Here is a 21245-nt window from a genome sequence, read left to right as displayed (position 1 = left end):
TTTATTCATGAGACACACAGAGGAGGCAGAGATGTAGGCAGAGAGAGGAGCAGGCTCCCTGCAGGGAGCTCGATGCTGGACTCAAATCCAGGATGCTGGGATCAGGACCTGAGACAAAGGCAGATGCTCAACCACTGAGCCACCTAGGTGCCCCAGCAACAGCACCTTGATGCCAAGGTGGGGTCTGCTTGGGTTACACCCCTCAGGACCTCCTCTCATTCTCCCTCAAAAGCCTAGCTACAGTGTGAGCCCATGCTCTACTTTCCATGAGAATCAGAACAGAAAAGAGAGAGATGGAGAATGCCAGAATCTGCTGCCGAGTCAGCCAGATGAATAGCCAATTTAGTTCTGCCAGGTTGCAGCAGGGGTCCCTTATCGGCCCACTGCAAAAATCAATCAACACAGACCAGGTCGTACAGAGACACGAGAGGAGGAAAGAGCCTTCAGGTCTGCTCCTTGTAAATCAGCATGTAGTTTTGCATCATTTCTTCTGATTGTAAATCTATATCCACCACAGAAAATTAGGAAATAGGGTAAGATGAAGAAATAAAGGCTATCTATAATTCTGCTGCCCAGAGAGACCCACTATTATTAGTTCAGTACATTTTTATCTGGTCTATATTTTTCAGAGGTGAAGTATTGAACATCCAGTTTGGTACCCGGCTTTTTTTCAGTTAATATTTTATACTATCATTTTCTTCCTTAAATACCCCCCAAAACATGACCTCTAGTAGCTGTGTGATGTCACACTGCACAGATATTTTTGCTAATTTCTCATTGCTAGATATCATGTTGGTCTCCAGGATTTTCACTATTTTAAAAAGCAGTATAGTGATACTTCTTGGTCACAGATGGTTTCCACAGCTCTAAGGCATCCTTAGGTAACTGTGGCAGCCAGCAGCCAGCTGTCCTCCTGTACACACAGCTGGGCTGCATCCCATCCTCCTTGCAGATGGGAGTGCCTGTGCCTGAGCTCCACCCATGCATATCCCACTCATGTTCCCATGGAAACCACATGTTCAAAATGGCAGAACCTTTATCAGTCTATGTCCCTGAATGACCACAGGGGGAAAGAGCTACCATAAGATCTGTTCCACAGCCCAGGTGAGTCCTGTGAATAGGAAATAAACTTTTGTTGTATTAAGCCATTACCTGTTTGGGTCTTGTCAAGAGTTTAGCCAAGCTACTCCATGGTACTGCTGCCTCAACATCCATTTCATTTGGCTAATAGGCCTATGGGGACCTTAAGTTGATACTAGCCCCTCATGCAAGTGCATGCCCTAGATAATGGCCCACAGAGTCACAAGTTAGTTCCTGAAAGGACTTTCCCAATAGCCATTGTGATCATCCTTCCCAGCCTTTCTCCTTGACACTCCTTAGCACCCATAGAGCTCCCAAAACTCCTTTCTCTTTGGTTTGAATTTACCAATCTGGCCTTAGCCCAGGAACCCAAAAGCACTCTACCCACAGAGTCTAATAAGTCCATGAGCCACATGTCCTATGGATCTCCCCGTCTGCACTCTGCCTTGACTTCTCTGCTTGGTTTCCCATTACATGCCATGACCTTCCTTGCTCTAGGACTTGTTAGTAATAAACTGCTCTACTGTAATTTCTCTTGTGGTCTGTTATTGAATCATGGCTCACCATCCAACACCCTGTGCTCCACTGAACAGATGTTAATTTAACACTAGCATCACAAACAGGATGGTAGAGGCATGCTTGCTATCAACCAATGGGAATGCCTTTTAGCTGTGAATGGTGGGCTGGATTTCCAGGAGGCTAATTCTATCTAGAGAGAGAGATCCACTGCTTGCTAGTGTTCATTCACACTCTTTGCTTGGCAGTATACTGTCTATGCAGAGTGCTGCTTCAATTTCCCATCCCAAAGTGAAAGTTGGGAAAGAAACAAACAGGATTATCCCAAACTTCAAAGTATCACTCATTGATGCTGTTTGAGGTACCCTGAATGTGTCATTTGCCTGCTAACACACCACAGAGGATGAATTTCCCCAGCAGGTATTCAATTTTGGGTGTGTTTCTCAACTCTAAAGGTAGACCTAGCTGTCCACTGTTAGAATTGACTAAGATTTTTTAAAGGTTCTGTTGTGTTAGTTAATAGCCAGGACATGCTAATGGCAACCTCACCCAAGGATGGGCTTCCACAAAAAGGTGCCAGGCAATGACTTTGGGAGCAGGAAGAGATTCCACTGTTTGTAGGTGGCTCTGGAACACCAAGTCCTAACTAATATAATAGGGGCACCCTACCCTCACTCAGGAAGTTGTGGCTCCTCACAAAATCAGGTGCAGCAGAGGCGCTCAGTTCTTCTATTGCTGTGTGCCTTGCTGCTGTTAAACCTAATCCCCCAACCCTATGGGATATTGTGGTTCCTACCCCTGGCACATGGTGGAATGAGATCTAATGGCTCGAGCACCTACTATCATCTAAAGTGCCCAGGGAGTTAGCAAGCTCCTCACTAAATGTAAAATGCCCGCAGAAGTGGCCGAGCCATTGCTCAGCACAAGGATACCAACATGCCAAAGCGCCGATCCTGCTCATCATGAAAATCCTTCTTAACCAGATATGTGCTCATCCCGTTTGGCCGACAAGACATCATAGATTGATTCAGATCAAGGTACACATTTCACCTCCTAAGTGGATCAGTTACAGGCTCTATAACTGGAATCTTGAGGAATTTCTGCCTAACTTGCCAGCTCCAAGCAGCTAGACATATAGAGAGGCACAATGGCCTATTCAAAGATGTACTCCTCAAGCTTTTAAACAAGTGGTTCCCCAGATGGACAGAAAATTTACCCCAACCTCCAATACTGCTTGATTCCTGACCCTCGGGTCTCCATGCCCACGCCACCAACTACCAGTTTTCTCCAAAGACCCCCTCCATAAAAGGAGGGGAACTTCGCCTTTGACATCAGGGAAGACGTCATGTTTACTAGATAAGTGCTCCTCTCACCATTGTGATCTTCCCCTTGTCTCACCATCTTCCACATGCTGACAACTTGAACAGTATGATCCCCTTTGTGTAAAAATCCAAAGGGAAAACCCCTACCAAATTGCTTAGAGATCATGATTCTACAGATTTCTGGGCCCAAATGATGGTCCAGTACCAGCCATGAATGAAGCTAAGGCCACCAGCTTTGCCTCACTATTCAGATTATAAAGGCTGGCTAATTAAACCAAATTCATCAGATTTTGTAGAAGATTGAAATTACAGCTTCAGGGAAAATAGCAGAACTGAGTGAATCTCAGAGGAAAAAAGTCCCTTCACCTCATAGATACCAGCCACATCAGGAAATGAAATCCAAGCAGAAACCCTAGGATCTGGTGGTCTCTATTAGCAGACCCCAGCCAGGCACTACCCAACCATAGAGAAAGAAGTAAAGGACCTCTTCCTCCAGAGTAGCCACATTGCCTTTGGTCAGCATCCAGATTGTTTGTCTCAAAGGAGGCCCCTGCAAGGTAGCCAAATACAAATGCCCCCCTTGGTTGTGACTATTATTCTTATTGTGTACAGCCTAGGTAATAGGGTTGCTAGTAGAGCCCTCAGGCTTAACCCCATCTCAGGAGATATGCTGAGACAAAATCAGTCAGGTGCAAATATACTGCAGGATGGCTAAGCACAAGTGCTGATGGGCCCTGGTAGAAGAGATTCAGGCAGCATGCCACCAGGCATGGATTCTGACCCAGAGCTTACCTCCTTCTAAATTAAATAGTACCAACAGAAGCAATGTTTTAAAGAGTCACTCCCTCTTTATACTATGGCCCTCTCAATGTAACCAAATCCTATCCACCTAGCTGGCAGATTTATGCTCTAATTATCTTAGTTTTAATGGGGCCTATCTCTGGATTATAAAAGTTTCATCCATAAAATGTCCCTACAACAAGCCTATCAAAGTACCCAGAATTCATACACATTGTGAATGGTGTCCCCACAAACCTCGGTCAGGGACATCACATGCTCTTCATGAGGTATGCTCCTGATGATCCAAGGGAGCCCACTGAGGTCAGCTTACCTAGCTAGCAGTAGAGCCCACACTTGTAGTTCCATTCTGAGCCAGCCTCTAGCCCATGTATTCAGAATGTAACACTGGCAGTCACTCCTACCCTTCACAGATCTCCCTTGGGATGGTCACTCCCCACCAGACTGGCTCCATCACCTTTAAGTATACCAACATCTCAGAGACACTGCCCCAGCTGAAGAGCTCATGGTTAGAGAAAACTGTGCTGCTAGTTCCTGGGATCCCTTCTCTCTGCTCCACATGCCTGTGTTGGGCTTCTTCCCTGGATGCATGGAAATTCCTCAGTTTTACAAAGAGTTGTTTTTCTGGGCACAATGTCTGACCCACCTGCGTTCATCATCTTTAGCCAAAATTCTTCCCTGGCCTCCTCTTGGGCAGAGGTGAACAAGTGCTGCATCAGTGATCCATGTCAAGAGTTTTCCACTGAAACTCTCACACACACTGCCCGTAAAGGCCAGCCAGGTATTCCTGAACCAATGTTAGTGTTACTGTGATGCTGTGGGAAGCAGAGTGTAGCACTCCAACAAGCTCCGAATCCTCCCCAAACCACTGTTGTGGGACAGCCCTTAGCACTGCTATCTTTGCCAGACACTGAGGATTCTGGGGTTTCTCAGAGGTCTACCTCCCTATACATCAACCTACCCTTTCTTCTCCACTGGTGTTTGGGAGGCATTTAGACAGATTTCCATAGTCTGTGGTTGGCTCCAGAAGTGTCAATATTCCAGTAATTGTATTAACCTTTTTTTAAAGATTTATTTATTTATTATTTATTATTTATTATTATTTATTTATTCATGATAGAGAGAGAGAGAGAAAGAGAGAGGCAGAGACACAGGCAGAGGGAGAAGCAGGCTCCATGCCGGGAGCCCGACACGGGACTTGATCCCGGGACTCCAGGATCGCGCCCTGGGCCAAAGGCAGGCGCCAAACCACTGAGCCACCCAGGGATCCCAACTGTATTAACGTTTAACATGCTGAGTGATTTTTGTCCTTTCATTCTAGTTATTTCCACCCCTTGTTTTCCATCAAGTAGAGAAGGAATTGTATCAACTCACCAAAATTTAGCTAAGAAACTTTTGGGAAGAAAACAAGGTGGACAAAAAAAGACCCTTCCTTAAAACTGTGATGTGCTCTGCAGATTGGGGGGAGGGGCAGGCACACGAAGTTAAGTCTGCAGGAAAGCAGGCTGTACATACTATAGGCCTGCAGGCTTCCTCCCCGATCCACCCTCCATGCATCATGCTACTCCACCCCATGGCTCTGGGGCCTGGCTGTGGGACTTGCTTTGACAAACGGGATGCTAACAGATGCAACACTCATGCTTACACAGTTGGATACCCTCTTGCATCCCTGCCAGCATGAGGGTATCTGCTGCCTCCCAGCCACCCACAGACATGAATGCAAGAAATAGATGCTGCTGGCTGTAAGAATTAGAGATGTTGTGAGCATATCTTGCAGAGCAAAAGCTGACTTATACAGAGAGCATTTTCTCTAGGCCCCCATTTTCTCTAAGATATAATAATCATATCCTGGAAATGATGCCACAAATCCCCACGTGGCCTTAGGGCTCCCAGTTGTGGCCTTGGAAACTCTCACCTCTCCTCATGGTCAGAGGTGTGATACAGGACTCCCTGGAAGAAACTTATCACCATCAAGAGGACCACTTTCTAGCAATTTTTTTTCTCCAGCAATTTTTTAAAAATATTTTTAATATGTAAAATTTAATGTATAATACATTACTCCTAATATCAACATGGAAATGTTTAAAAGACACAAAAGCCTTCAGGGTACCTGGGTGGCTCAGTTGGTTAAATGTCTGACTCTTGATTTCTGCTCAGGTCATGATCTCAGGGTAAGGGAATCAAGCCCCATGTCAGACTACATGCTCAGGGCAGATTCTGCTTAAGATCCTCTATCTCCCTCTCCCTCTGTTCCACTCCTTCTAAAATAAATAAATCTGGGGATCCCTGTGTGGCTCAGTGGTTTAACGCCTGCCTTCTGCCCGGCGCGTGATCCTGGAGTCCCGGGATCAAGTCCCACATCAGGCTCCCTGCATGGAGCCTGCTTCTCCCTCTCCGTGTCTCTCATAAATAAATAAATAAATAAATAAAATGTTAAAAAAAAAAAACAGATACAAAAGCCTTATAGTGAAAATATCCCCTGCCTCCTTCCCTTCAACCCCTATGTCCTAGGCCTCCACCCAGACTTAAGGCCATGCACATTCCTGCTTGAATTTTACTCCACAGTGAACACACAGCACTCTCCTCATCTCACATTTTTCACTTTGGAAATCAATGCACATCAGCAGTTAGGGAGCTTCCCTTGCATTTTTAATTATATTCCATACCTGAATATATCAGAATATATTTAATTGGTGCCTTACTGATAGACAGTGAGGCTAATATATTGCAACTGCTAACAATATCGCTGTGCACATCCTGGGAAAAATGCCACTCCTATGAATGATTGTATGGCTGCAAGGTAATTTCTGCGCACTTTCTACGTTGACACAGTGCCTTCCATAGACACTAGATCAATTTGATATTCCCTTCACCAACATATGATAATGCCTATAACCCCACAGATTTGCCAACAAGGATCATGGACTCATGGGACTTTTAATTGTATTTCTCTCATCAGAAGTGAGAAGTGAGGTTGAACTTTTATTGGTGGTGGTGTTAGTTTAAGAGCTAGTTGCTTTTGTTTTCCTGCAGAGCTTTTCTGTGTGTCCTTACAGCCTTTGCCTCTTTTCTATGGGTTATTGTAGGAACTGTTCTAGTAAAGACATGAATGCTTTTTATGTAAATATTTACCTTCATCTGTGTTTTCTTCTTGACATTGTTTATATATTTCTAGGTATCAATGTGGAATCTTTTTTAACTGTCTTATAGTTGAATCCATGAATTTTCATTTATGATTTTGCGGTTTTACTAAAATAAGCTTTTAGCTTTCCCTAAAATAAGATTACCAAAAAAAAAAATTTTAACTCTCAAGTTTTTCCTAGTTATTTTTATGGTTTTATATTTAATTTTTAAAGCCTTGGTTTATCCAAACTTACTTTGGTCTAAGGTAGGAGGTAGATAAATTCTCTTTTCCCCCAAATATCTATACAGTTTTGCCAACTCACTTCTCAAACGGTCCTATTTTTCTCATTGATTTCCACGGCTCTCCTCATCCAATACCAGCTTCCCATTAAGCCAAGTTCTGTCTCTGGAATCTAAATGAAGCAAGAAACATCTCTCCTAAAAAAATGAGTGGGAAATATCAGAAAGGGAGACAGAATATAAGAGACTCCTAACTCTGGGAAACGAACAAGAGGTGGTGGAAAGGGAGGTGGCGGGGGCTGGGGGTAACTGGGTGATGGGCACTGAGGGGGGCACTTGATGGGATGAGCACTGGGTGTTATGCTATGTGTTGGCAAATTGAACTCCAATAAAAATGAAAAGAAAGAAAGAAAGAAAGAAAGAAAGAAAGAAAGAAAGAAAGAAAGAAAGAAAGAAAGAAAGAAAGAAAAGAAAGAAAAGAAAAGAAAAGAAAAGAAAAGAAAAGAAAAGAAAAGAAAAGAAAAGAAAAGAAAAGAAAAGAAAAGAAAAGAAAAGAAAAGAAAAGAAAAGAAAAGAAAAGAAAAGAAAAGAAAAGATCTCTCCTGACTGGCTCTACCACCAAAGTTGGCACAAATACAACCCAGAGCTTTCAGGGTAATCAATAAAGAGTGATTTCCTTTACTCTGGGAGATAAAACCATGCTTCATACTTCTCTAGGACTTCATTCTCCCTAGGACCTGTCAGAGTTCAGGAGGAAGGCAGATGATTCATCAGATACTTATGGGTACTACTGACTGCACTGCATCCACCTGACAAACACCTCAAAGGCCAGTGGCTGGAGCTCAATGTGTTCTACACCAGAAAGGGGAGAGCTTTCAGTCCCTGTCAGCCACAATAACTAGGTCAGCCACCATGTTCCAGGTCTGGCAGAGATTGCCAGGTTCCAGGTCTGGAGACCCGAGATTGAGTCCCACGTTGGGCTCCCTGTGTGGAGCCTGCTTCTCCCTCTGCCTGTCTCTGCCTCACTCTCTCTCTCTCTCATAAATAAATAAATAAAATCTTTTTAAAAAGTAATCTGAGTTATTGAAGAATTATATAAGTTTGAACAGTTTAAAGAAAGTCAAGAACAGAAATCTCACAGAGGAAGACATTCACATGGCCAACACGCACATGAGAAAATGCTCCGCATCACTTGCCATCAGGGAAATACAAACCAAAACCACAATGCGGAGGGAGGGGCAAGATGGCAGAAGAGTAGGGTCCCCAAGTCACCTGTCCCCACCAAATTACCTAGATAACCTTCAAATCATCCTGAAAACCTACGAATTTGGCCTGAGATTTAAAGAGAGACCAGCTGGAATGCTACAGTGAGAAGAGTTCGTGCTTCTATCAAGGTAGGAAGACGGGGAAAAAGAAATAAAGAAACAAAAGGCCTCCAAGGGGGAGGGGCCCTGCGAGGAGCCGGGCTGAGGCCGGGGCGAGTGTCCCCAGGACAGGAGAGCCCCGTCCCGGAGACGCAGGAGCTGCACCAACCTTCCCGGGCGGAAAGGGGCTCCAGGGAGGTGGAGCAGGACCCAGGAGGGCGGGGATGCCCTCGGGCTCCCGGGGACACTAACAGACACCTGCGCCCCGGGAGAGTGCGCCGAGCTCCCTAAGGGCTGCAGCGCGCACGGGGGAGCCGGAGCAGCTCGGGGGGGCTCGGGGGCGGCTCCGCGGAGGGGGCTGCGGGGCGGTAGCAGCTCGGGGGGGGGCTCGGGGGCGGCTCCGCGGAGGGGGCTGCGGGGCGGGAGCAAATCCAACAGCGCAGGCTCCGGAGCACAGGGCGCCGGGACACAGCCCAGGATCCGGCCTCCCCCGGGACAGGCAGAGGCCAGGAGGGCCCAGGACAGCGAGGACGCTCCTGCCCCGAGCTGAGCAGATCAGCGGCCCTGCCCCGGAGCCTCCAGGCCCTGCAGACGGAGAGCTCTGTGGTTACTGCGGGAGCTGACTCCAGGGCTGCAGAGCTGGCCCCGCCACTGGGGTTGTTCCTCCTGCGGCCTCAGGCCGTGAACAACCCCCACTGAGCCCTGCACCAGGCAGGGGCAGAGCAGCTCCCACAAGTGCTAACACCTGAAAATCAGCACAACAGGCCCCTCCCCCGGAAGGCCACTGGACGGACCAGTTCCAGGGGAAGTCAAGGGACTTAAAGTATACAGAATCAGAAGGTACTCTGCCGTGTTGTAGTTGTTTTTTTTCTTTTTTTCTGATTGCTTCCACCACCTTTTTCTCCCACCTTTCTTTTTCTTTCTCTTTTTCTTCTTTTTTCCTTTTTTTCTTCCTTTTTTCTGTTTTCTTTTTCTCTTTTCTTTCCTTCTTTCTCTCCTCTCTTTTTCTCCTTTTCCCAATACAACTTGTTTTTGGCCACACTGCACTGAGCAAAATGACTAGAAGGAAAACCTCACCTCAAAAGAAAGAACCAGAAACAGTCCTCTCTCCCACAGAGTTACAAAATCTGGATTACAATTCAGTGTCAGAAAGCCAATTCAGAAACGCTGTATAAAGCTACTGGTGGCTCTAGAAAAAAGCATAAAGGACTCAAGAGACTTCATGACTGCAGAATTTAGATCCAATCAGGCAGAAATTAAAAATCAATTGAATCACATGCAATCCAAACTAGAAATCCTAACGATGAGTGAGTGACATAGAAGACAATTTGATGGCAAAGAGGGAAACTGAAGAAAAAAGAGAGAGACAATTAAAAGACCGTGAAGATAGATTGAGGGAAATAAACGACAGCCTGAGGAAGAAAAACATACATTTAATTGGGGTTCCCAAGGGCACCGAAAGGGACAGAGGTCCAGAATATGTATTTGAACAAATCATAGCTGAAAACTTTCCTAATCTGGGAAAGGAAACAGGCATTCAGATCCAGGAAATAGAGAGATCCCCCCTAAAATCAATAAAAACCGTCCAACACCTTGACATTTAATAGTTAACCTTGCAAATTCCAAGATAAAGAGAAGATCCTTAAAGCAGCAAGAGACAAGAAAGACTTTTATGGGGAGGACTATTAGGGTAACAGCAAACCTCTCCAGGGACCTGGAAGGCCAGAAAGGGCTAGCAAGATGTATTCAGGGTCCTAAATGAGAAGAACATGCAACCAAGAATACTTTATCCAGCAAGGCTCTCATTCAAAATGGAAGGAGAGATACAGAGCTTCCAAGACAGGCAGCAACTGAAAGAATATGTGACCTCCAAACCAGCTCTGCAAGAAATTTTAAGGGGGACTCTTAAAATTCCCCTTTAAGAAGAAGCCCAGTGGAACAATCCACAAAAACAGGGATTGAATAGATATCATGATGACACTAAACTCATATCTCTCAATAGTAACTCTGAACATGAACGGGCTTAATGACCCCATCAAAAGGGACAGGGTTTCAGACTGGATAAAAAAGCAGGACCCATCTATCTGCTATCTATAAGAGACACATTTTAGACAGAAGGACACGTACAGCCTGAAAATAAAAGGTTGGAGAACCATTTCCATTCAAATGGTCCTCAAAAGAAAGCAGGGGTAGCCATCCTTATATCAGATAAACTAAAATTTACCCCGAAGACTGTAGTGAGGGATGAAGAGGGACACTATATCATACTTAAAGGATCTTTCCAACAAGAGGACTTAACAGTCCTCAATATATATGCCCCGAATGTGGGAGCTGCCAAATATTTAAATCAATTAATAACCAAAGTGAAGAAATAGTTAGATAATAATACACTTATACTTGGTGACTTCAATCGAGCGCTTTCTTTACTCTATAGGTCTTCTAAGCACAACATCTCCAAAGAAACGAGAGCTTTAGGGATCCCTGGGTGGCTCAGCGGTTTGGCGCCTGCCTTTGGCCCAGGGCGCGATCCTGGAGACCCGGGATCGAATCCCACGTCGGGCTCCCGGTGCATGGAGCCTGCTTCTCCCTCTGCCTGTGTCTCTGCCTCTCTCTCTCTCTGTGTGACTATCATAAATAAATAAAAATTTAAAAAAAAAAAAAAAAAAAAAAAAAAAAAAAAAAAAAAAAAAGAAACGAGAGCTTTAAATGATACACTGGACCAGATGGATTTCACAGATATCTACAGAACTTTACATCCAAACTCAACGGGATACACATTCTTCTCAAGTGCACATGGAACTTTCTCCAGAATAGATCACATACTGGGTCACAAATCGGGTTTGAACCGATACCAAAAAACTGGGATCGTTCCTTGCATATTCTCAGACCATAATGCCTTGAAATTAGAACTAAATCACAACAAGAAGTTTGGAAGGACCTCAAAAATGTGGAGGTTAAGGACCATCCTGCTAAAAGATGAAAGGGTCAACCAGGAAATTAAGGAAGAATTAAAAAGATTCATGGAAACTAATGAGAATGAAGATACAACCGTTCAAACTCTTTGGGATGCAGCAAAAGCAGTCCTAAGGGGGAAATACATCGCAATACAAGCATCCATTCAAAAACTGGAAAGAACTCAAATACAAAAGCTAACCTTACACATAAAGGAGCTAGAGAAAAAACAGCAGACAGATCCTACACCCAGCAGAAGAAGAGAGTTAATAAAGATTTGAGCAGAACTCAACGAAATCGAGACCAGAAGAACTGTGGAACAGATCAACAGAACCAGGAGTTGGTTCTTTGAAAGAATTAATAAGATAGATAAACCATTAGCCAGCCTTATTAAAAAGAAGAGAGAGAAGACTCAAATTAATAAAATCATGAATGAGAAAGGAGAGATCACTATCAACACCAAGGAAATACAAACGATTTTAAAAACGTATTATGAACAGGTATACGCCAATAAATTAGGCAATCTAGAAGAAATGGACACATTCCTGGAAAGCCACAAACTACCAAAACAGGAACAGGAAGAAATAGAAAACCTGAACAGGCCAATAACCAGGGAGGAAATTGAAGCAGTCATCAAAAAACTCCCAAGACACAAAAGTCCAGGGCCAGATGGCTTCCCAGGGGAATTCCATCAAACGTTTAAAGAAGAAACCATACCTATTCTACTAAAGCTGTTTGAAGAGATAGAAAGAGATGGAGTACTTCCAAATTCGTTCTATGAGGCCAGCATCACCTAATTCCAAAACAAGACAAAGACTCCATCAAAAAGGAGAATTACAGACCAATATCCCTGATGAACATGGATGCAAAAATTCTCAACAAGATACTAACCAATAGGATCCAACAGCATTTTAAGAAAATTATTCACCATGACCAAGTAGGATTTATCCCCGAGACACAAGGCTGGTTCAACACCCGTAAAACAATCAATGTGATTCATCATATCAGCAAGAGAAAAACCAGAAACCATATGATCCTCTCATTAGATGCAGAGAAACCATTTGACAAAATACAGCATCCATTCCTGATCATAACTCTTCAGAGTGTAGGGATAGAGGGAACATTCCTCGACATCTTAAAAGCCATCTATGAAAAGCCCACAGCAAATATCATTCTCAATGGAGAAGCACTGGGAGCCTTTCCCCTAAGATCAGGAACAAGACAGGGATGTCCACTCTCACCACTGCTATTCAACATAGTACTGGAAGTCCTAGCCTCAGCAATCAGACAACAAAAAGACATTAAAGGCATTCAAATTGGCAAAGAAGAAGTCAAACTCTTCCTCTTCGCCGATGACATGATACTCTACATAGAATACCCAAAAGCCTCCACCCCAAGATTGCTAGAACTCATACAGCAATTTGGCAGCGTGGCAGGATACAAAATCAATACCCAGAAATCAATAGCATTTCTATACACTAACAATGAGGCTGAAGAAAGAGATATTAAGGAGTCAATCCCATTTAAAATTGCACCCAAAAGCATAACATTCTTAGCAAAAAACCTAACCAAAGAGGTTAAGGATCTATACCCTAAAAACTATAGAACACTTCTGAAAGAAATTGAGGAAGACAAAATAGATGGAAAAATATTCCATGCTCATGGATTGGCAGAATTAATATTGTGAAAATGTCAATCTTACCCAGGGCAATTTGCACATTTAATGCAATCCCTATCAAAATACCATGGACTTTCTTCAGAGAGTTAGAACAAATTATTTTAAGATTTGTGTGGAATCAGAAAGACCCGAATAGCCAGGAGAATTTTAAAAAAGAAAACCATAGCTGGGCGCATCACAATGCCAGATTTCAGGTTGTACTACAAAGCTGTGGTCATCAAGACAGTGTGGTACTGGCAGAAAAATAGACACATAGATCAATGGAACAGAATAGAGAATCCAGAAGTGGACCCTCAACTTTATGGTCAACTAATATTCGATAAAGGAGGAAAGACTATCCACTGGAAGAAAGACAGTCTCTTCAATAAATGGTGCTGGGAAAATTGGACAGCCCCATGCAGAGGAATGAAACTAGACCATTCTGTTGCTCCATACACAAATATAAACTCAAAATGGATGAAAGATCTAAATGTGAGACAAGATTCCATCAAAATCCTAGAGGAGAACACAGGCAACACCCTTTATGAACTCGGCCACAGTAACTTCTTGCAAGATACATCCACGAAGGCAAAAGAAACAAAAGCAAAAATGAACTATTGGGACTTCATCAAGATAAGAAGCTTTTGCAGAGCAAAGGATACAGTCAACAGAACTAAAAGACAACCTACAGAATGGGAGAAGATATTTGCAAATGACGTATCAGATAAAGGGCTAGTTTCCAAGATCTATAAAGAAATTCTTAAACTCAACACCAAAGAAACAAACAATCCAATCAGAAATGGGCAAAAGACATGAAGAGAAATCTCACAGAGGAAGACATAGACATGGTCAACATGCACATGAGAAAATGCTCTGCATCACTTGCCATCAGGGAAATGCAAATCAAAACCACAATGAGATCCCACCTCACACCAGTGAGCATGGGGAAAATCAACAAGGCAGGAAACCACAAATGTTGGAGAGGATGCAGAGAAAAGGGAACCCTCTTACACTGTTGGTGGGAATGTGAAATGGTGCAGCCACTCTGGAAAATTGTGTGGAGGTTCCTCAAAGAGCTAAAAATGGACCTGCCCTATGACCCAGCAATTGCACGGTTGGGGATTTACCCCAAAGATTCAGATGCAATGAAATGCTGGAATACCTGCACCCCGATGTTTATAGCAGCAATGGCCACGATAGCCAAACTGTGGAAGGAGCCTCGGTGTCCAACGAAAGATGAATGGATAAAGAAGATGTGGTTTATGTATACAATGGAATATTACTCAGCTATTAGAAATGACAAATACCCACCACTTGCTTCAACGTGGATGGAACTGGAGGGTATTATGCTGAGTGAAGTAAGTCAATCGGAGAAGGACAAACAGTGTATGTTCTCATTCATTTGGGGAATATAAATAATAGTGAAAGGGAATATAAAGGAAGGGAGAAGAAATGTGTGGGAAATATCAGAAAAGGAGACAGAACATAAAGACTCCTAACTCTGGGAAACGAACTAGGGGTGGTGGAAGGGGAGGAGGGCGGGCGGTGGGGATTTTGGGTGACGGGCACTGAGGTGGGCACTTGACGGGATGAGCACTGGGTGTTATTCTGTATGTTGGTAAATTGAACACCAATAAAAAATTAATTTATTAAAAAAAAACCACAATGAGATAGAACTCACACCTGTGAGAATGGGGAAAAATAACAAGGCAGGAAACAACAAATGTTGGAGGGGATGCTTAGAAAAGGGAACCCTCGGGATCCCTGGGTGGCACAGCGGTTTAATGCCTGCCTTTGGCCGGGGGCACGATCCTGGAGACTCGGGATCGAATCCCACGTCGGGCTCCCTGCATGGAGCCTGCTTCTCCCTCTGCCTGTGTCTCTGCCTCTCTCTCTCTCTCTCTCTCTCTCTCTCTCTCTGTGACTATCATGAATAAATAAATAAAATCTTTAAAAAAAAAAAGAAAAAGAAAAGGGAACCCTCTTACACTGTTGGTGGGAATGTGAACTGGTGCAGCCACTCTGGAAAACTGTGTGGAGGTTCCTCAAAGAGTCACGAATAGACCTGCCCTATGACCCAGCAATTGCACTGTTGGGGATTTACCCCAAAGATACAGATGCAATGAAATGCCGGGACACCTGCACCCCGATGTTTATAGCAGCAATATCCACAATAGCCAAACTGTTCAAGGAGCCTCGGTGTCCATCGAATGATGAATGGATAAAGAAGATGTGGTCTATGTATACAATGGAATATTACTCAGCCATTAGTAATGACAAATACCAACCATTTGTTTCAACGTGGATGGAACTGGAGGGTATTATGCTGAGTGAAGTAAGTCAATCGGAGAAGGACAAGCATTATATGTTCTCATTCATTTGGGGAATAGAAAGGGATAAGAAATGGGTAGGAAATATCAGAAAGGGAGACAGAAAATAAAGACTCCTAACTCTGGGAAACGAACTAGGGGTGGTGGAAGGGTTGAGGGTGGGGGGTGGGGGGTGACTGGGTGATGGGCACTGAGGGGGGCACTTGACGGGATGAGCACTGTGTGTTATTCTGTATGTTGGCAAATTGAGCACCAATAAAAAATAAATTTATTATTAAAAAAAAGAAAGACAAGAGCACATAGATGTTATATTCCCATTTCTGCAGCTGCCTTAGTGTGCCTTTTAGAATAATAGTCAGTGTCTTTTAGAGAAGACCACAGACTGGAGTTTTTGCAATTTCTCCACAATTTAACTTTTGTTACTGCCCTAATCTCCAGACTTGCCACTTTTCTCATGGTGAACAGAAAAATCCTGTGGGCTCGACTTGGAGAGTCAACAGGGTTGCTGGGTGCTGGGGAAATGGTGTTCTCCTGAAAATTGGGCTTAGTGGGGCCCCAGTGGCAGAGTGAACAATGGGCAGACAATTGTCAAGACCAGGTAAACAGGGTCAAGACCAGGGTGTGAAACAAAAGGAGACATTTCTGTTAATACAATTAGAAATGAAATTAAGAGGAAAAAAGATACAAATATTTTTAAAAAGTAAAAAAGGTGCAATGTGAAATTGGAATTTAAGATATTAATTTAAGGGTACCTAGGTGGTTCATTAGATTAAGCATCCAACTCCCGGTTTTGGCTCTGGTCATGATCTCAGGGTTGTGGGATCAAGCCCCACATTGGACTCCACATTCAGCACAGAGTCTGCTTGAGATTCATTTCCCCTTCTTCTCCCCTCCCCTCTGCATCTCCTCCGCACTGTGCTTGCTCTCTCTTACTCTCTCTTAAATAAATAAATAAATAAAATCTTTTAAAAAATAAAAATACTTATACAAACTCATGATTTAAAAAATAAGTTTCCTACCTCTTACCCACTGAAAGGGCCAAGAAACTGATATCCCAGCAGGAATTATCACACTCAGAGTGCAGTTTTGGTTTCTAAATACCCCCTCACCAAAAGAAACCAGGGCTCCTTGAAGAAATGACTGGCTCTGGAGCTGAGCCAGGGAAAGAACAGATGATACTGGCATGCTTTGTTAGGCTGAAACCAAGGAAATGCTTCAGTCAAAAGGACTCAGAAGGCACCTTGAAAGGGCTGCAACTGGCTAAAATTGTAGTAATATGAGCATTAAAAGAATAATGATTATAATATATTATAAAACAAACAGGGGTGCCTGGGTGGCTCAGTCAGTTAAGTGTCTGCCTTCAGTTCAGGTCATAATCCTGGAGTTCTGGGATTAAGCCACACATTGTGCTCCCTGCTAAGCAGGGAGTCTGCTTCTCCCTCTCCCTTTGCCCATCCCCCTGCTCCTTTTCTATCTTTCTCTTGCCAATTCTAGCTCTCTCTCAAATAAATAAATAATTTAAAAAAAACAAACAATAATGAAAAATCTGAATCCATAATGTGAGAGGCAGTGATGGAGACAGACATGGGGGAGGTAGGAGTAAATTGAGCTCTCTCTCAAATAAATAAATAATTTAAAAAAAAACCAAACAATAATGAAAAATCTGAATCCATAATGTGAGAGGCAGTGATGGAGACAGACATGGGGGAGGTAGGAGTAAATTGTCAAATACTCAGGCAAAAATAATTATTCTTAAGCAAAAGTGACAAAATGTTAACAATTGTTGAAGCCAGATGGTAGGTACATTTCTGTACACTTGAGAATATTCATTCTAAAAGAAGCTCCTGGGTACTCCCAATGTGCAGCTGCATCCTGTACATGAGGAAGGAGAGAGCAGGTGGGCTTCCACCAATTAGTGAAAGGGGTTTTCCTCAGACAAGTGTGAGAGTGTGTGAGAGTGAGTGTGTGTGAATATGAGAGTTTAAGAGTATATGTGAGAGCTATAAACTCTTGGGACTTCATCAAAATAAAACGCTTTTGCACAGTAAAGAAAACAGTCAACAAACCTAAAAGGCAACCTACAGAATAGGAGAAGATATTTTCAAATGTCTTATCAGATAAAAGGCTAATATCCAACATCCAGAAAGAACTTATCAAACTCAACACCTAAAAAACAACAAATCCAGTCAAGAAATGGGCACATGATATGAACAGACATTTCTCCAAAGAAGACATGCAAATGGCCAAAAGACACATGAAAAAAAGCTCAACATCACTTGTCATCAGAGAAACATACCAATCAAAACCACAGTGAGATACTGCTTTACAACAGTGAGAATGGCTAAAATAAACAACTCAGGAAAAAGATGTTGGTGAGGATGCAGAGAAAGGGGAGCCCTCTTACACTATTGCTGGGAATGCAAACTGGTGCGGCCATTCCGGAAAACAGTGTGAAGGTTTATATCAAGAAGATAAAAATAGAGCTACCCTAAGACTCAGCAATTGCACTACTAGGTATTTATTCAAAGGATACAAACAATGATTCAAAGGGGCACATGCACCCCAGTGTTTATAGCAAGAGTGTCCACAATAGCCAAACTGTGGAAGGAGCCTTGGTATCCATGAAGGATGAATGGATAAAGAAGATGTGGTCTATGTACACAATGGAATATTCCTCAGCCATTAGAAACAACAAATACCCATCATTTGCTTTGATGTGAATGGAACTGGAGGGTATTATGCTGAGTGAAGTAAGTCAATCAGAGAAGGACAAACATTATATGGTCTCATTCATTTGGGGAATATAAAAATTAGTGAAGGGGAATAAAGGGGAAAGGAGAGAAAATGAGTGAAAATATCAGTGAGGGTGACAAAACATGAGAGACACCTAACTCTGGGAAACGTACAATGGGTGGTGGAAAGGGAGGTGGGCAGGGGGTTGGGGTGACTGGGTGACGGGCACTGAGGGGGGCACTTGGCAGGATGAGCACTGGGTGTTATGCCATATGTTGGCAAATTGAACTCCAATAAAAAAAACATTTTTTTAAAAAGAACCCCGGGCAATAAAAAATATATAATATATAAAATATAAGCAAACAAACCCTGGGCACTCAGCAGACCCTAACAAAGGCCACTCCCTTCCATTCCTGCCTGCCCCCCTCAGGAGACTCAACCACCTGTGAGTCCAGACCACAAACACAAGGGCCTCCAGAGGTAGCCCAGTGCTGATGCCCAGGGTCACCTCCCCCAGACTGCTTAGCAGCTTGTAAGAGTCTGGGCAGGATGAGTCAGTGGGACGTCAATGGGCAATGGTCTTAGGAGTCAAATCTGTCTTTATATCTGCCACTTTGGCAGGCATATGGCATTGAGCGAATTATCCAACCCTCTGTGCCTGTTTCCTCGGCATAAAATGTGGTGCAATGAGAGAGATTTTCCAAAAATAACCTTAGGGCTCCCTTTAGGTTGCCCAAACAATGAACCAGGTAGGAGCAGGCGCCTTCCAATCTCAGTGGTAGAAGACTAGCCAAGCTCAGCTAGCTGTCTGTAGGACCACAGTGTCCAAGTGCTGGGCAGCTCCTATAAATAGCTGACACCCCAAACCCAGACCACTCAATGCCAAACACATCTGTTTATGCCCACTGGGAAGGCTGCTCTTACACATGCCCTACAGGAGGAAGATCCGCAGGGCAGGGCTCCCTCCACTGGAACAAATCAGCATCCTGGCTTCAGTACCCACTCCAGAAAGATAGGGCGATCAAGGAATTCATGCCTTCTCTTTTCTGGCTCCTCTTTTCTTCTCAGCCAACGTGATGCTCACAGCAAGACATATCCCATAATGCCTGTGGAGTGACATCATGAAATTGGCCTCACGCAGGCATGCAGGCTCTGTAGTGAGAGCAGAGTATGCTCAGCAGAACACAGCAGTGGACAGGGCAGGTTCCCGCACCGGGAGCTGGGCTCTGTCACTCAGTCAACAAACGCTCATGCAGTAGCGATAGATCATGTGCCAGATCTATCTAGGCCTAGTGATGAGGCAGGGCATGAAACAATCCCTTCGCCCTTGTGGGGCTTATATGCTAATGAGATGAGACAGGCAGTAAATGCACAGATTGAGCCTGTTAGATAGTCTTAAATTCTTAAGGGAAAAAACCCAATGGGTAATGCTAGCACAGCATATGTTAATCCTTATCTACCATCTACCACTGAAGTCCTTCTCAGTGAAATAATACTTTGGGGGCCCTGCATTTGCCACTGGCCTGCTTGTCCAGCTGGCCAGAGCACAGCCCTGTATAGCTTCAGGCCAACAGAACTAGGGAAAGTGGGACCTCACCCAATACAGATGGCCTGACTCCACAGTCAAACCCCAAAGAGTGAACTTTTCCGAGAAATCCTTTTACTTGGTAGCACATCGAAGCAATCTGATGTCCTAGTCATTCCCATTTCTATTTGTAAATCAGCATGCTAAACAGTCCTGCTTTGGTGAGCTGGTGAAAAATGTGCTGGAAATGTATTCTCCCTCACACACATAATGTTGATTTACTGTTTCAATTAATCTCGATTCTTCCTCTTCCACAATTTAGGTGGTGACTTTTCACACAAGTTGTCTTTGGAGCTTCAATGAGCACAAGCATAAACATCAGTTAATTTATCTGTTTTCACTGTAGACAATTTCATATGCCTGAACCATCTTTTTATCCTTTTTATGGGCTAGTGGAAGGGCTCCCAGCACCTGGGGGTGATAGTCCCTCATTGCACAGCCAATGAGGGCATCCATCGTTTGTATCTTGCCTTCTTTGAGAGGCCCTAACTTCAGATACCCAGGTAAAACAATAACAGGTATTTCTGCCACAGAAGGGAGTGTTGAGCCTGGGCAGTCACGACATGGGACAGAAAGAGGTAGAGTGAGCCTTACAGAGGAGTAGGGAGCCAGCAGCCCACAGCTGTGCCTGGTGTAATCATGCCCTACTCAGCAGAAAGGTTTATGTCCGCAGACAGAGCTGACCTGGCTCAGCACAAGGACTTGTTCCGTGCTCTTGAGGAAAGCATTTGAACCACCACACACACACACACACACACACACACACACACACACACTGTAACCACTTTCTGGATCTTGGGGAAAATTTTGAGGCCAGACAGTCTATGTAGGTAATGAAGAGTCCCGTGGCCCATTTTCCACTTGGTGGGGACAACTGGGAGGACACTGCAGAAAGGAAGAGAAACTGACCTGCCTGACAGGCCTACTGTGTGGAGGCACTTGATGAGTGAACTGAAGAAGATGTGTGCTCTATGGGCACCCACTCTTGAGTACAAGTCGAGACAATGCTCAGACACAGACCCACGGTCTCCTGGGACAGCTGCATCCTGGCCCCTTTTCACCTCCACTGTCTCTGGCTGGGATTATTGCAGTGGCCTCCTGGTTGGCCCCTCACCCTACACCAATAGCTTCTTGACCTTCCCTTCAGCCAATCTCACCCCTCTGTTACACCCTTCAATAGCTCCTAATCATCTCAAGATAAAGTCCAAATTTTTGATGGCTTTCAATGACCTTCCTGACTTTGCTTCTTGATATTTATTCCCCATATCTACCCTGAGATTCAGCCTCACTAAGATCACTGAGGGGCCTGCAGTTATCTGGACAGGCCAGGTCTCCAGGCAGCTGCAAGCCACGGCTCAGGTAAAAAAAAAAAAACTCTCCCCTCAAACCCACACTCAAGGTCTCATCTCAGTCATGACATCTGGGGTGACCATACCCTGAAACCACCTTCTTCCAACTGTCTCCTTAAACTTAGTGCTCCCCCTGGGTGCTCAGCTCTCTTCTGGGCTTTCCAGTCCTGCACTGGCATCTAGTTACTTTTCTCTC

General features: G+C 44.0%; 1 long non-coding RNA gene across 8 annotated transcripts in view; it reads right to left on the bottom strand.

Annotated features, from left to right (window-relative positions):
• LOC144291609 (uncharacterized) overlaps positions 1–21245 on the bottom strand; it is a 151199-nt gene that overhangs the window by 102173 nt on the left and 27781 nt on the right. For 7 of the 8 annotated variants that reach the window (XR_013358952.1, XR_013358950.1, XR_013358956.1 and 4 more), the window contains one exon: positions 7163–7277. This is a non-coding gene — a long non-coding RNA (uncharacterized LOC144291609). The remainder of the gene's footprint in view (positions 1–7162; positions 7278–21245) is intronic. The other variant, XR_013358955.1, reaches the window with a different exon arrangement.

Source organism: Canis aureus, chromosome 20 (assembly GCF_053574225.1).
Source record: "Canis aureus isolate CA01 chromosome 20, VMU_Caureus_v.1.0, whole genome shotgun sequence".
NCBI lineage: Eukaryota > Metazoa > Chordata > Mammalia > Carnivora > Canidae > Canis > Canis aureus.
The sequence above is the reverse complement of the archived record's forward strand: the minus strand, read 5'-3'. Positions and strand labels throughout refer to the sequence as shown.